The 14,988-nt window shown below is 36.0% G+C and overlaps 1 long non-coding RNA gene across 3 annotated transcripts; it reads left to right on the top strand.

The window, feature by feature from the left end:
- The first annotated feature begins 5,630 nt into the window (after positions 1 to 5,630).
- Positions 5,631 to 11,488, top strand: LOC120772205. 3 transcript variants are annotated; one of them, XR_005705045.1, is made up of 5 exons: positions 5,631 to 6,082; positions 6,269 to 6,455; positions 6,597 to 7,186; positions 11,014 to 11,143; positions 11,204 to 11,488. It is a non-coding gene; the product is annotated as an uncharacterized LOC120772205 (long non-coding RNA). The 3 variants fall into 3 exon arrangements; XR_005705046.1 differs by lacking the exons at positions 5,631 to 6,082; positions 6,269 to 6,455; positions 6,597 to 7,186 and adding an exon at positions 7,855 to 8,687; XR_005705044.1 differs by lacking the exons at positions 5,631 to 6,082; positions 6,269 to 6,455; positions 6,597 to 7,186 and having other exon boundaries at positions 10,188 to 11,143.
- The last annotated feature ends 3,500 nt before the right edge of the window (positions 11,489 to 14,988 follow it).

A 14,988-nucleotide genomic window follows, 5' to 3' on the forward strand; every position in this document is an offset into this window, starting at 1 on the left:
ACTGCTTACTCGTGATTGCTCGAACTGCTCAAAAAACTATAAAAATTAGAACAGAATTTAAAAATGGCACTTTCATACAAAAGGATAAAATTTATTCGACATAAGAAAGCTTTGCAGTCGAACGAAATAAAGCTAAAAAGCTTCTGCTCATAATCTGATGTCTTTTCAAATTCAACTTCTTTGATTTATTTCACTTTTTCTTTTCGATGGAATTTCATTATTTGCCTCCTGTGCGGATTACTTGAGATGGCTTTTCGCTGCGCTGCTCAATGGCGCGTGTAATAGAAAGTTAAGGTTCTGCTTGAAATTTATCAGAAATCATAACAAATAATTTTTGACAACATTTAACCAGAATTGCAAAATGTTATCGGTACGAACAGTTTGCACCGCAATCAATAAGCTTTGAGAATTAGCGGGATGGGGAAAATCTAAAAGCTTTGTGAAAACTGGTAACAAATTTGTCAAATAAAAGTGTTGTGCTGTGTTTTTCATTCTTTCAGACGTTCATGATTTTAGCGGTGATCACAGCCATCTTTTCATCTCCCATGCCAATTTGATTTTTGAAAGCATTCTTTAATCATGTGATTTCAAAATTAGTAGCCATTTTTGTAGACACAAATAGCCTTCAAGGTGCGTGCCGATTAATGTTTAATATCTTCAATTGACTTCAAATGGTTTCCCAGAAGCATTCATTTGAGTTTGCTGAACAGCCAGAAGTCACACGGAGCTACATCAGGCGAATACGGTGGTTTCGGCAAGATATTGATTAGAAATTTGGCGAAAAGCTCATGGGAAATCAATGCAAAATGCGACGGTGTATTATCGTGGTGTACACACCAAGTGCTGTCGGTCCATAGTTTTGGCCTATTTTTACGAAGAGTTTTGAGCAAACGACAGATAACACTCAAATAGTATACCATGTTGAGATAATGATTATTTTGGTGTAGCATTTGACACAAATGTCACTTACAGTTATACCAAATAAAAAAAATGCTTTTTAAATTAAATAGTCTTACTATTTTTGGCGTACAAGTAGATATGGTAAAGCCTTAACTTCGGTCGAAACTGTACTACCCATAATGAATACAAACGATTCCTTACAAGAACTGTGATCGGTCAGTTTGTACAGCTATTGCCTACATTAACTCGATCTGTGCAATTTCTGCACGATTGTAGCGTTCTCTTGGACAATACCCATTTCAAAATTTCTTGAATTTGTCTAGTCAATGAAATAAGCTTTCCATAATTGCACTGATTTCCGATCGTTCAGTCTGTAAGGCAGCGATATGCTACAGTCGTTCGATGTCGGCGGTTCCGACCAATCTTCCTGGGATGGATAGAATGTATGCAAAATTTTAGATCGATAACTCAAAAACTGAGGGAAAAGTTCGCGTATATTCAGACCGAAAGACATGTGTAAATCGACCCAGTTCGTTTTGCTGGTCATTAAAATATATACGTTATAGGTTGGCAAGAGTTATCTGCGTGGATTTCAGGCTGACATTGTTGGTGGTGTTTACGCTGTGGTCCCAAGATAGACGAAATTATCTACAACTTCAAATTTATGACTTTCAACAGTGACGTGAGAGCCTGATCGCAGTGCGACGACTGTTTCTGTTTGATGACAGGAGATATTCGTCTTGCCCACGTTCACTACCAGACCCATTGTCTGTGCTTCCTTGTCCAGCTTAGAGAAAGCAGAACTAACGGCGCGGGTGTTGAGGCCGATGATATCAACATCATCGGCATACGCCAGCAGCTGTACACTCTTATAGAAGATGGTACCTTCTCTATTTAGTTCTGCGGCTCAAACTATTTTCTCCAAAAGCAGGTTGAAAAAGTCGCACGATAGGGAATCGCCTTGTCTGAAACCTCGTTTGGTATCGGACGGCTCGGAGAGGTCCTTCCCGATCCTGACGGAGCTTTTGGTGTTGCTCAACGTCAGTTTACACAGTCGTATTAGTTTTGCGAGGATACCAAATTCAAACATCGCGACATGGAGGCAGCTCCTTTTCGTGCAGTCGAAAGCTGCTTTGAAATCGACGAAGAGGTGGTGTGTGTCGATTCTCCTTTCACGGGTCTTATCCAAAATATGGCACATGGTGAATATCTGGTCGGTTGTTGATTTTCCAGGTCTAAAGCCACACTGATAAAGTCCAATCAGTTTGTTGACGGTGAGCTTCAATCATTCACACAATATGCTCGATAGAATCTTATACGCGATGTTAAGTAGGCTTATCCCACGATAGTTGACGCAGATTGTGGGGTCTCCCTTTTTGTGGATTGGGCAAAGCACACTTAAATTCCAATCGTTGGGAATGCTTTCGTCCGCCCATATTTTACAAAGAAGCTGATACATGCACCTTATCAGTTCTTCGCCGACGTGTTTGAATAGCTCGGCTGGCAATCCGTCGGCCCCTGCGGGTAATTGCTATTCGAACTTCTTCATGGTCGGGCAATGGAACGTCTGCTCCATCGTCATCGATTGAGGAGTCGGGTTCGCCTTCTTCTGGCGTTGTACTTCCACTGTCATTCAGCAAGCTGGAGAAGTTTTCCCTACATAATTTTGTTATGCTCTGGGCATCGTTCGCTAGATCATCTTTGGGGGTTCTACAAGAGTATGCTCCGGTCTTGAAACCGTCTGCTAGCCGCCGCATTTTTTCGTAGAATTTTTGAGCATTACCCCTGTCGGCCAGCTTGTCAAGCTCTTCATTCTCACGAATCTCGGTCTCTTTGTTTTTTTATCTTTTTTTTAATCTACAAATGCGTCTTGCTTCCCTCTTCAACTCTCGGTATCCATCCCATCCCGCACGTGTTGGGGTCGATCGTAACATTGGGAGGTAGGCAGCCTGTTTTCTCTCTGCTGCGACGTTTCGGCTGCAACTGTACGTAAAGAGCTCGAAATGCCGTCCCACAGTTCCCTTTTACCGAGTTGTTGACGAGTGCCATCAGAGAAGAGGGGTGCCAGTCGAGTAGAAAATCATTTTGTTGTCTGTTGTGATTGCAGCTTCTCCACACAAGGAAGGATGTTTGTTGGCCTGCGTTTTTTGCTGCACAGAGGCGGTCGCGAATCTTGGCTGCAACAAGATAATGGTCCGAGTCGGTGTTAGGACCACTGGAGACGTGTCTTCCGTCTGTCACAACATGATCGATCTGGTTGGTGGTTTTTCAATCCGGATAAGCCAGGAAGCTTGATGAGTTTGCTTATGCTAGAATCTAGTACTACAGATAACCATATTTCGGGCCGCGGCGAAGTCGATCAGCCTCAACCCATTTGGGGATGTTTCATCGTGGAGGCTGAATTTACCGACCGTAGTGCCAAAGATACCTTCTTTGTCCACCCTGGCGTTAAAGTCGCCAAGCACGATTTTGATATCGTGACAGGGGCAGCTCTCATGGATGCGATCCAAGCGGTCATAGAAGCCATCTTTGGTCACATCGTCCTTCTCTTTCGTCGAGCCGTGGGCGCAGATCAGCGATATGTTGAAGAACTTCGCTTTGATGCGGATTGTGGCTAGACGTTTATCCACTGGGGTGAAAGACAGTACTCGGCGACGGATTCTCTCTCCCACCACGAATCCCACATCAAACTTGCGCTCCTTTATATGGCCACTGTAGTAAATGCCACAAGGACCTACTCGTCTCAGTCCTTGTCCCATCCATCGCATTTCTTAGACGGTGTTGATGTCAGCCTTCACTCTAACGAGGACATCAATCAGCTGGTCAGCGGCACCTTCCCTATTAAGGGACCGGACATTCCAAATGCATGCCCTTAAATCGTAGTCCTTATGTCGTTTGCCATGGTCGTCATCAAAAGGGGGGTTTCTCTTCCGAGGCTGTTTATGCTTTTTCATTGGTACATTTTTTTCCGTGGCGGGTCTCAAGCCCAGCGCACAACCCTGTGTATGGGATGTTTCGCCTTCTCACTTTAGCTGGCCTTCAAGCGGATGTTCTTAGGCTACCCAGAGGATACTTGGTCAAAGACCGGAAGTTATGACCTGCTTGTGCAATATGTAAAAGAATCGTTTCTGGCCACTCCCAAGTGAAAGCGATCATAGAACGATCATAGAACTCACTTGCGTGAACTTCTACACATGACTCCATCTCTCAAAACACACTTTTTTAAATTGGCGGATATGATTCCAGTCGAACTACTCAGCCGAATTGCTTAATTTTTTTTTAATGTTCACAAAACGTCTGGCTATCGTGTCCCTATATTTTTTATAATTTATTGACAATGTTATGACAAAATTTATGAAAAAAAACATGGGGAATAATTAAAAAAAAAAAAAACGTTAATTACTTTCTGATTTATCAAACTGTTTTCATGAACGATAACCATTCACGTACTTTTTAAGAATAAATTGGGTTTTTGTGATGATCCAAACATGAGGAATCATGTCCGCCAGTGCAAAAAACCATCTAAAAGCCATTTCTAAGACAGATGTCATCAAAAAATTCCGAAAAAAATTGTTGATACATTCCACGATATAGAATAAAAATTTCTATGAAAAAAATGTCAAAAACAGGCCAGTTCTATTGTAGAATAAAAATTTTTATGAAAAAAAATGTCGATAAACAGGCCAGATTGCCCTACAGACCCCTTAAAAAATAAATATATACTGCTTAAATGCAAGTATAATCACTTGTATGTTTTATATCACGGAAAAGTTAATATTTAAGGAATATATAAATATGACATTGTATTGGTAACCAGATTAGGTAAAGCATCGACCAACTATTTAATAATATTCCAAAACCTCACAATTCTTCATTGATCCATGTTCAAATTGTAATACAGCTATCATATGCCCAATTACTTATCAATTTTTTTTAGAATAGTTTGTCAGAAACAAATGCATGTAGCAACATTTACTAATTGTTCATTTATTTTTACACATATTCACCTTATGAATACACTTGATCTTTGTTTGCACGGTTATCTTTGTCAGAAAATTACTCTTACAAAACACAAGCGAGCAAAAAAAATCAAATTTTCATATAAAACTCCCTACTGGAACCAATTTAATAAATAATCCGTGTAAAAAAAGAAAAACGTGTAAAAAAATCTTATTTTACTTGCAAATCTATCTTTCTTATATAGTATTATATGTATATGCACATATGTATTACTGTTAAAAGGAACAAACAAAAAATGTTCTGGGAATGGTAAAATAACAATAATAAGTTTCAAATTCAAATCCAAGTTGAGGAAATGATTTTCTAGTTCCGTCGCTAGTTTCAAACTCGTAATACGATTACGTGTTCTAAAATGAACCTGTATTTACATATGGAATTTAGAATATATTGCAAAATGAGTACATAATTAAAATGAAAAACACGTGCAAAAAAAACCGTGTAAAACAAAGGTAAATAGGGCATGTACAAAAACCGTGCAAAAAGGAGATCAGGTGTACTTACATTCAATTGGGTTGCTCAGTAAGTAATTTCGTTTGATGACAACTGCTGATTTTATTGAATTCTTTCGCAGCCAACTTCATACTTCACCATTATAAAAAGTAAGGTTTGTTTGTAAAACAAAATTCTTAAATTTTTTGGACTAGTTTTTGTTCACTGCTCTTTCGAAGATGAAAGATTGAAACAGCATTTTCGCCATCTTTTACCGTTTTACTGTCAAAAGAGTAAATATGCAGTTAAAGCAAAGCAAAAATTATGTTATGTGTATGCAAAGGATGTGTTGACTGAAAGCCAATGCCAATATTGGTTTGTAAAATTTCGTTCCAACAATTTCGATCTTGAAGATATACCACGTCCTTGAAAGACTCCTGAATAAACAAAAACGAATAACAACTCGAGAGATTGCTGAAAGATTAAATATGTCAAACGCCACCATTCACAAGCACATACAATTTATAGGATTAATTTGGAAGCTTATTAGTGGGGTTCCTCGTTTTTTACAGAACGAAGTTTGCTTCATCGCATTAACGACTTGTGATTTGCTTATCAAGCGTCAAAGAAGTGATCCATGATTCGTTGGAACAATACGGTCTATAGATGTGAAACATATATGTATAATTTAATTCGTTATTGATCTTGTTGACATTATCGAAGATCATTTTCAGTATGTAAATACATTATTTACTAAATTAAAGCGAACATACAAAAACTCTTAATAATGGATTTTACTACAAATACGAGAGAAAATTTTCAAATTAAAATTCGAGACATCCAAAACCCATTAAACTATCTATAGACATACTCTTTACCATTTACACTTAACAATGTGTGTTGGCGTGTATATTTTCAGGTATGCTGATGTAAGTTGCGGGAGTGATTACACAATATTTGGTGGACGACAAAATCAAATTTTCTTCATTATTTTGTGTATGAACTCAATTGTTTGTAATGCGATATATTGGAGTATCCTCTTACCGGAAATGGGGTTACAATATCCGGCGTTGAAATTTAAATTAAAAATACATCTACGCTCCTAGGTATTTATTGCAGTATTTATTTTCTAATACATAGTATTATTAGCGCGAAAAGACGATGTTAAATTATTTATGCAGTTATAATTATTAAACACTTGTTAGCAGTCACTATTGTTATTATAGTATTTTGATTTTTTTATTAAGCTCTTCATTGTGTACACCCCGACGAAAGTATGCTCAGTTTAAATCTAACACATTCGCTGACCAGAAACTATTACCATGCCGCACTCTTAGCTATTTCATTTAAAATAGCTGCGTATCAACCTGCACTATAGCTTCGTGTCTCATAACTTCGAATCCCCTACTCGAACAGTTTTGGAAAAAGGTGTAAGAAAAATAAAGTTCGTAAGCGGTTCCGCAAGCGCACATTTAATAAAGCTTAAATGAAATTTCTCCATCCCCATTCCACCTCGCCGTGCCCCAACATTGTATCGCAAAAACAACATCAGCAATAATAGCATAGCACACTACGATCAGCCACAACGTAACGCCACCAATGACCAAAAGTGTGCAACGTAAAAAGAAAAAAAACATGTAATGCTCATAAAAGTAAAATTGGTTTCGAAAACAGTGGAAAAGGCCTCACAACACATGCACCAATATTACCGATCAGTAATATCAGAGAGTATCGGCAAAAATCCGAAACATGAATATATTGGTCAACAAACAACAGAGACTACCACCTGTATGTATGCATATTCATAAGTACATGTGGAAATGTAAAGTGGAAATAGGTATGTATGTAATGTATGCATACATACTTGCATACTAATATTTGTATATGAAACGATGATGGTTGTCGAACGGTAAGTAACCAATTAGAAGTCAATTGTTGCGGAAATACTATTATTTTGAAATGTATATGTAAGCTTAACGCAGTATACATATCAAATAAAATAAATATATGCATATGTATGTATACCATACATAAATAAACATCTACAATAATTGTAAAATGCGTAATATAAATATTAAAAACAAGAAAAACCTTAACTTCGGTTGGACCGTAGCTAGAATACCCGTCACAAGTCAAAAACTTTTTTAAACTTAAAAATAATTTCGTTTGGTCAATTTGTTGACAGCAATAGGTTATAGTGATCCCATCTGATTTTGTTCGGATATTATTGCATTGTTTGGATAATAACATGTGCTAAATTTCGTGGTGATATTTTGTTAAATAAAAATGTTTTCTATACAAAAACTTGATTCCGATCTTTATATGACAGCTATGTGCTATAGTGGTCTGATATCGCCGGTTCCGACAAAAGAGCAGCTTCTTGGGGTGAATAAGGCATGTGCAAAATTTCAGATCGAAAAACTGAGGGACTATTTCGCGTATATACAACTCGACTCAGCTCATCACGCTGATCGTTTATGTATAAACTTTACATGGTATCCGACGTTTTCTTCTGGGTATTACAAACTTCTTCGAAAATTTAATATACCGTGTTCAAGGTATAATAAGCATAACTTGGAAGTCAGAGTACAGACGTGAAAACATTTGTTACTTATTATCGACCAGTGCTTTTCGGTGCCGCGCATTCCGTTCACACGAACTCCTCGAGTCGGAAAACTTTCTGTCATTCTTGTATGTTCTACTTATGTTATATTTTTCACTACCTAATTACCATCCTTAATCACCTCTTTCTAAAATATTTTTATTATATTTTGCATATTTGTATACATATTTACATATTTGCATGCCACATACCAAAAATAGGACATAACATTAAAATTTCATTTGAAAATGAATGCAACTACAACCACGAAAAGAATTTCAGAATGAAAAAGAATGTTGAATTGCGAAGCAGAGAACTTGGTGTCCTTTGTATTTCCCCGTCCCCTTTGGCCAACAAACTGCGAGTTGCCGCAACAGAAAATATCTTGTGTGAACAGACACTAAAAGTATTTATACACACATGAGCATAAAGGGGCAAACGTGCGCATATTACATACATACACATGTACATAAATAAATATTTACTTATTTAAACATATATGAGCACAAATTTATATAATCAAGGGTGACCATTCATACATAATTATGTATTGCAATACGTAACCCGTACTTCTGCGAAACGAGGTTTAACTTGCAAGTTACAGGCATGTGAATGCCCAAATATGAAACCAGTACATGCTTTAAGCGATAATATGTGGTGCATCCGTTAACGGGACGATTTTCTTTTATTATCGAAATTTGCACAAAGACGCACGCAATGGTGATATTACTAAAATGTACGCAATGATTTCGCAATTTGAATATGTAAAGATTATGTGATTAAATGACTAGATTATGGGGTTAGGTAATATTTTTTTGCTAGTAATTTTTTTACATATTTAATAACAGTTAAAGCATAGCATCATTAAATAGGTTTCGCCTAAAAGATATACTATGTACATATATACAATAATTTTATAAGTAATGGCTGTTTGTTCACTAACGCTTGGAATTTCATCGAAACTTATTTTATTAATAGATAATCTAGTGGCGAAGCTTTTTTTAAATTAACAAAAAGACGTTGGGTCAGCTTTAGAATGCTGCCCCAGGATTTCGGAAATAAAGGAAGTGGCCGTGGAAAACTTATATTTTTCGATATATTTGCTTTTAAAGTTGAAAATTACCACTATTTGTACGTACATATATTTTCGATTTAAAATTAATTTTTTCACTTTTATTTCCACTAACACTTCACTAATTCATTTGTACATATTTATTTTACATTATATCGTGCAAAAATAGTTTTAATTTAATTTTAACTTATTGTTCAATTCTATTTATTTAACAATAACAAAGGAGTTCTACGCGAAAGAACTTGACGCACCCTGGTATTTGACCGACCAAAGTTTGTTTTTTGAAGCGCGGCCGAAGGCCTCCTACGCAAAAAGGAGTTTTACGCGAAAAAAACTTGACACACCCCGATGTTGGTCTAACCAGTGTTATTTTTTTGAACCGCGGCCGAAGATCCTTAACGCAAATTGGTTCTACACGAAAAACTTCACACACCCCAATGGCAGGCAATTTTTTGCGAGATACAACTGCAATTATCCCGAAATCGTTATGGATTTGATAACAGAATACGTTTGGCGAAAAAATATTACCCACAGACACGGCGATACACTTGTAAAACTCAGAGACAATAAAATTTACGCATAAGCTTTTGCTTTTTCGCTTTAGCTGCATATGCGTGTGCGTTTTTCATGTTTGCTTATTCAAAGTTTTTGATCTTATTTTTGGGTATAATCTATTTTCTTTATTTTATGCAGTTCACTTACAAAGGATGCCGATAAGGTAACACTAACAGTGTGCAACCATTTAGTTGTTGTTACATAAATAGAATTGAACAAACAGTTTAATATTGATGAAAAAAGTTTCTTGCTCTATATAATGAAAAATAAATGTGTACAAACGAATTAGTGAAGTTTTAGGGACATAAAAATGCAATATATAAGTGTAAAATTAATTTTACACCGAAAAAATATGTACTTCAAATGGTGGTAATTTTCAACTTAACCTCCTCTATCTGACCATACTAATTTTATTCCCGAAATCCTGGGACGATATACTTGAGTTTTTCCAAGGCGTCCTAAAGAAATTTTTTTTTCAAATTTTCGACAAAAAAAACAAAAATTTATTGTTTATAAAAAATCAAAATTAAAAAACCTTCGTTCAGGCACTAGTTTTTCATTTTTCATCCCATCTGAACAATTTGTTCGGAGATTGTAGTGTTGTATTCGAAAATATTCTATACCAAATTTCGAGAAAATAATCAATCAGACCACTATAGCAAATAGTTGTCATACAAACTGACTTATCAAAATCAAGGTGTTGAATGGAAACTTTTTTCTCTGTAAATAGTATTATAGGTTCGGAATAACCGAAGCCAACGCTTTTTTCTATTTTTAAATAAATTTCCTCATATTTAATGATACTGCCTAATTGCACTCAGTGAAGGGGTTCGAAGTCGATTATTAAGGATGAAAATTCAAATTTGTTAACTCAAGCGGGTTTATTAGGGAGACAGAAAAAGATGGTTTGACAACGAGTATACTTATGTATGTATATGAAAGTGCTCTCAAACCAACATTCGACATACTACAGAACGATTCCCTTGCTCTTGCAAAATGCTTGCACGGTGCACGCATTGCACAAATTTTCCAATTGGTGCAACGACACAACAAAACACACGCAGAAAAATATTTACAATGGCTGTAAAATATGTCAGCCCAAAACCCATGTTTATTTTCGTGCAATGACACATAAAAAATAATTGTAACCCTGTGTTCGTTGTCATTTTATATAAAGACATATTACGCCGTTAAACTGTTGAGAAGGGTAAATTTTAAATAGATTTCATAATTTCTATATAAGGTGCGACCCCAGCGGGGAGGCAACAGCCAAACAAGAAGTGAAAGGAGAGTGATGTGCTCTCCATTATAGAGTTTTTGATGGAAGAGACGTAGGTTTATAAGTTTTTTTTTATTTTTAATCTAATTCGGTTTTCTACTTTTTCTGTCTTTAACTGCGCAATTGTTTTATAAACGATTTTTACAAAAATCGCAGTTGGATGTCTCATGGGATCTGGTGCGTTGGATGGTCCGGCATTTGAAGGCGCAGTACCGTAAAACCAGTGACTGGCTCGCGTCAACGGGCGCAGGACTTCAAGATGAATCTGACGCAAGAACCGTAGAAGGTTAGTATAAAATTGATATTTTAAATTTATTGTAGATAAATCATTTTTTAATAATTTCAGCTGAGGAAAAAATTTAGAAAGCGGTTACCGGCCACGCAACCGTTACTGAACAGTTGGCGGCTATCCAAGCTGAAAAAATTGCTATGGAAGCGAAAAAGTTGGAATTTGAGAAATATAAATTCGAAAAAAATTAGGTACAAAGTTAAAAAAATTAGATATAGAATTAAAAAAAATGGAAACTGATGATAAATAGAAGTTATTAGAATTACAAATGAAAGAAAGAATGGCTATGTATGAAATTGAAAAAAATATGAAAATAAAAATAATTAAATATACTAAATTATATTTGTATTTATTTATGATTATTTATGACATTAAGTATGATAAATAGTTATTTCAAAAATAGAGTTGGTATATCTAATACCAATATGTACATATGTATATACCTACGTTCTATAGGCTGCTAAAAAGGTTCTAGTCAATTAAAAAAACAGTACAGCATACATACAAGTATATTGCTAGTAAATGTTTTATTGATCACCAAACATTATTGTGTATAAAGATTTGAATTTGGCTTCTGCCTCAATTATTTGCCGGTATTGTCTACATATTCAATATCGTTAGAGGTAGCTCGTGAGATGTTAAGCAATATACAGCAAACAATAAACCAGTTGGAACATAGAATATGACTTTTTTCGTCCTGAATACGCATCCTTAATTCTTTGAGGCTGCTAAAGCGTTCTTTTATAATCTCAGGGCAATGTTCAATCCTCACGCAAGTTGAAAACTTTACGCTTTTAATAGTCCATTTGTTGTGAATTTGATCGAAATGACATAATAAGAGTGGTCAGCAATGGATAAGCAGAATCTCTTTCTAGCCATTGAGAAGAAGAAAACAGAGAATCTTTCTGAGTGGAGAGAGCACTGGTACGAAACATGCGAGCGTCGAGTGCACTACCAAAGTGTCCCGCTACTACATGCCGAATCCTTAACTGTTAATCGCATACAACTTGTGACTTTATGGAATAGATTTGGCTTTTTAAAAAATAAGCTCAATGGTTAACAACTGGTGCTTCGGTCAAGTTTCAATTCAGTACCATCAATATAACCTATGCAATGCGGGATCTCATTGTATGTGGTTTTAACGATATCTTGTCTTTCAATTGTATCAGGCTAAGTGATATATTTAGATTTTAACTCCAAAAAAGACGAAAATACTAGCTTTGTGATCTTGTAAAGCATTTCACCATATCCTACTCCAAACAGTGCAGCTACTTTGCGAATCACCGCATTTTCACCCGATCAACCCAAACTATATAAGATTATAGCTAGCTGTAGATGTTGTTAAACTGTGGGCTGTCTTTGATCAACGAAAATAGCAACGTAAATTGATCTCTTGAGACTCGGAAACGACCTTCTTCGTCTAAAAAGTTCAAATACTTGATTTTTTAAAGCTTAAAAAAGTAAAATAAACAGTTACCATCCCGATATATGTTAGAAGCGGTTTGTTCAATTATAAAATTAACAAGTTTTTGTTTCTCAGAAGTGTGTGGCATCTTTAAAAAATAAATTCGTTAGTTTTCACGTATTCAGTATTGACTGCAAAATCCACAAAATTTTTTATGTAAATTGACGATATGACAGAACAAAGTATTGAACATAATTAAAAGCCCTGCGGTTTTTATTAAAATTGTGTTATTTATTTATAATTATACACAAATTTTAACATTTCCAAAGGTCCAGCTTCCAGCTTTCAATGAACTTTTTTTTTCAAACACTAAGAAAGTTTTCTTCAGTTTTCTTTTAATTTTTTTTTTGACAAATAAACAGAAAAAATAGTAATTAAACTATTTTTTAACATCTCAGTTTCAAAATCATTATTTAATTCAAACAAATAGAGACGTGATAATTATTGAAGTTATTTTGAAGTAAAAACGATGCCCATTGACCCTTTGACATCAAAAGCATTGTCCACCATGAATTTGTTCCTCCCGGACAAACCGTCAACGACAAGTTTTACGTGGAAGTGCTCAAGAGACTCAAACGAAAGGTCAATCGGATCCGACAAGACATCGCAGCCAATTTTATTGTGAACAGCTACCTAACCAAGGCCGGCATCCCAACGCTTCCGCAGCCGCCCTACAGCCCAGATGTGGCCCCGGACTTTTTTTTTCCTTGCCTGAAAAGGCCGATGAAAGGCAAGCTTTTGAGACGACAGAGGGGATCCAAGCAGCATGCACCTCGGCTCTCAAGGCTATTCTGGTGTATGCCTTCCTTGACGCCTTCAATGCCTGGAGATTGCGCTGCCAGCGCTGCATCGACGCAGAAGGAGCCTATTTTGAAAGTTTTTAAAGAATTATAACGAATGTTTCAATAAATTTTTCTAAATCGACTCAGTTTTATTACTTTCCGGACAAACCTTGTTTTTAGAAAACCAAAAAAATCTTATTGACTGCTCGATAGATAGATTTAAAAGTCTTTTTGGATAAACAACGTCTTGCAACGTTTGAAGCTTAAAGGTGAACTTGATCACTGGCAGTGCCATTAGGGGCAGAAACAAAAATTAAAAGACAACAAGTTACATTGAAAACGTTGAAGAACTGCGAAAATTCATAGTTTTCTTCGCATATTCTGCACACTTCCTGTGACGAATTCGCGCTATGAACGCTCTTTTTCAACACTTTGCCGCATGAAAATGTGACTGAGGTCAAACGTCGGCCTGGTGTTGCTGCACACACGCCATGACATTAAAGTCACTGCAGAAAAAGTTCTCGAATGATTCTCAAAATTTGATCCACATCGTTTTCTTTTGTGAAATTTTTCTGTTCAATACAAGAACTTACGGCAGTATAATACTTGTATGTATGTACATTGCAATAAAGTACATACATATGTCACCCGCACATCTACGATTTATAATGTGTTTTTTTCAATTTAGTATAATTTGATATTAGAAGGTCAATTTGAAAATTTCCCAACATGATATTAAACTATATAAAGACTACTATGTAACTAATATATTATATAACAAGTAAGAAAGTGCTAAGTTCGGGTGCAACCGAACATTTTATACTCTTGCAATTAGCTGGAATCAAAGCCAGGGAAATACCTTAAGATGTAAAACGTCAACCAGAGGATCGGAATCTAAGCACTTTTACATTCGGCATAAAATTTGTTAGAAAAACCAAAATCATTATATATTATGTAGTCATTATACAAATCAGCCGGATGTTCAAAAATCTTGGTGATGGTCATATGGGGGCTATTATAAGTCAAATACGTTCTGAAAAATTCATTGAGATAACTCTAATATTGGCCGATTTTAAGGTGGATATATGATATATCCGTATATGAAATTCGAAAATATTTTTAATAAGTATAAGGGGGCTCACGGAAGTATTCACCCGATTTCACCCATTTTGAACACATAGAATTACTACTGCAGGAAGGGCAGTCTATCTGAATTTCTATTGCTTATCTCTCACATTGGCCGATATTTTCGAACAAAAATCAACTTCAGGTACTGGGGTCCACATATTCGGTACCTAAGGTCTTGAACAGTTTTCGTTGGATTTGAGCAAGTTTTTGCAATAATGTGGCATACACTTAAGGCATTATTCGTGCAAAGTCCCTATAAAGCCTTGTCATACCATCCTGGCGGCAACTTTTTACGTTTCTGGCGCATTTAGCTATCGATTTATCGCGCTTTTAGTAGTTTTGAATAGCACCGTTATATGGGGATTGAGCGGGGTTTTAATCCGATTTCATCCATTAGGAGATATGCAACTTAAATATATTAGACGGCGGGGCCACGCCCACTTTTTCAAAATTTTTTATCCACAAGT

This window comes from Bactrocera tryoni, chromosome 3 (genome assembly GCF_016617805.1).
Source record: "Bactrocera tryoni isolate S06 chromosome 3, CSIRO_BtryS06_freeze2, whole genome shotgun sequence".
Lineage (NCBI taxonomy): Eukaryota > Metazoa > Arthropoda > Insecta > Diptera > Tephritidae > Bactrocera > Bactrocera tryoni.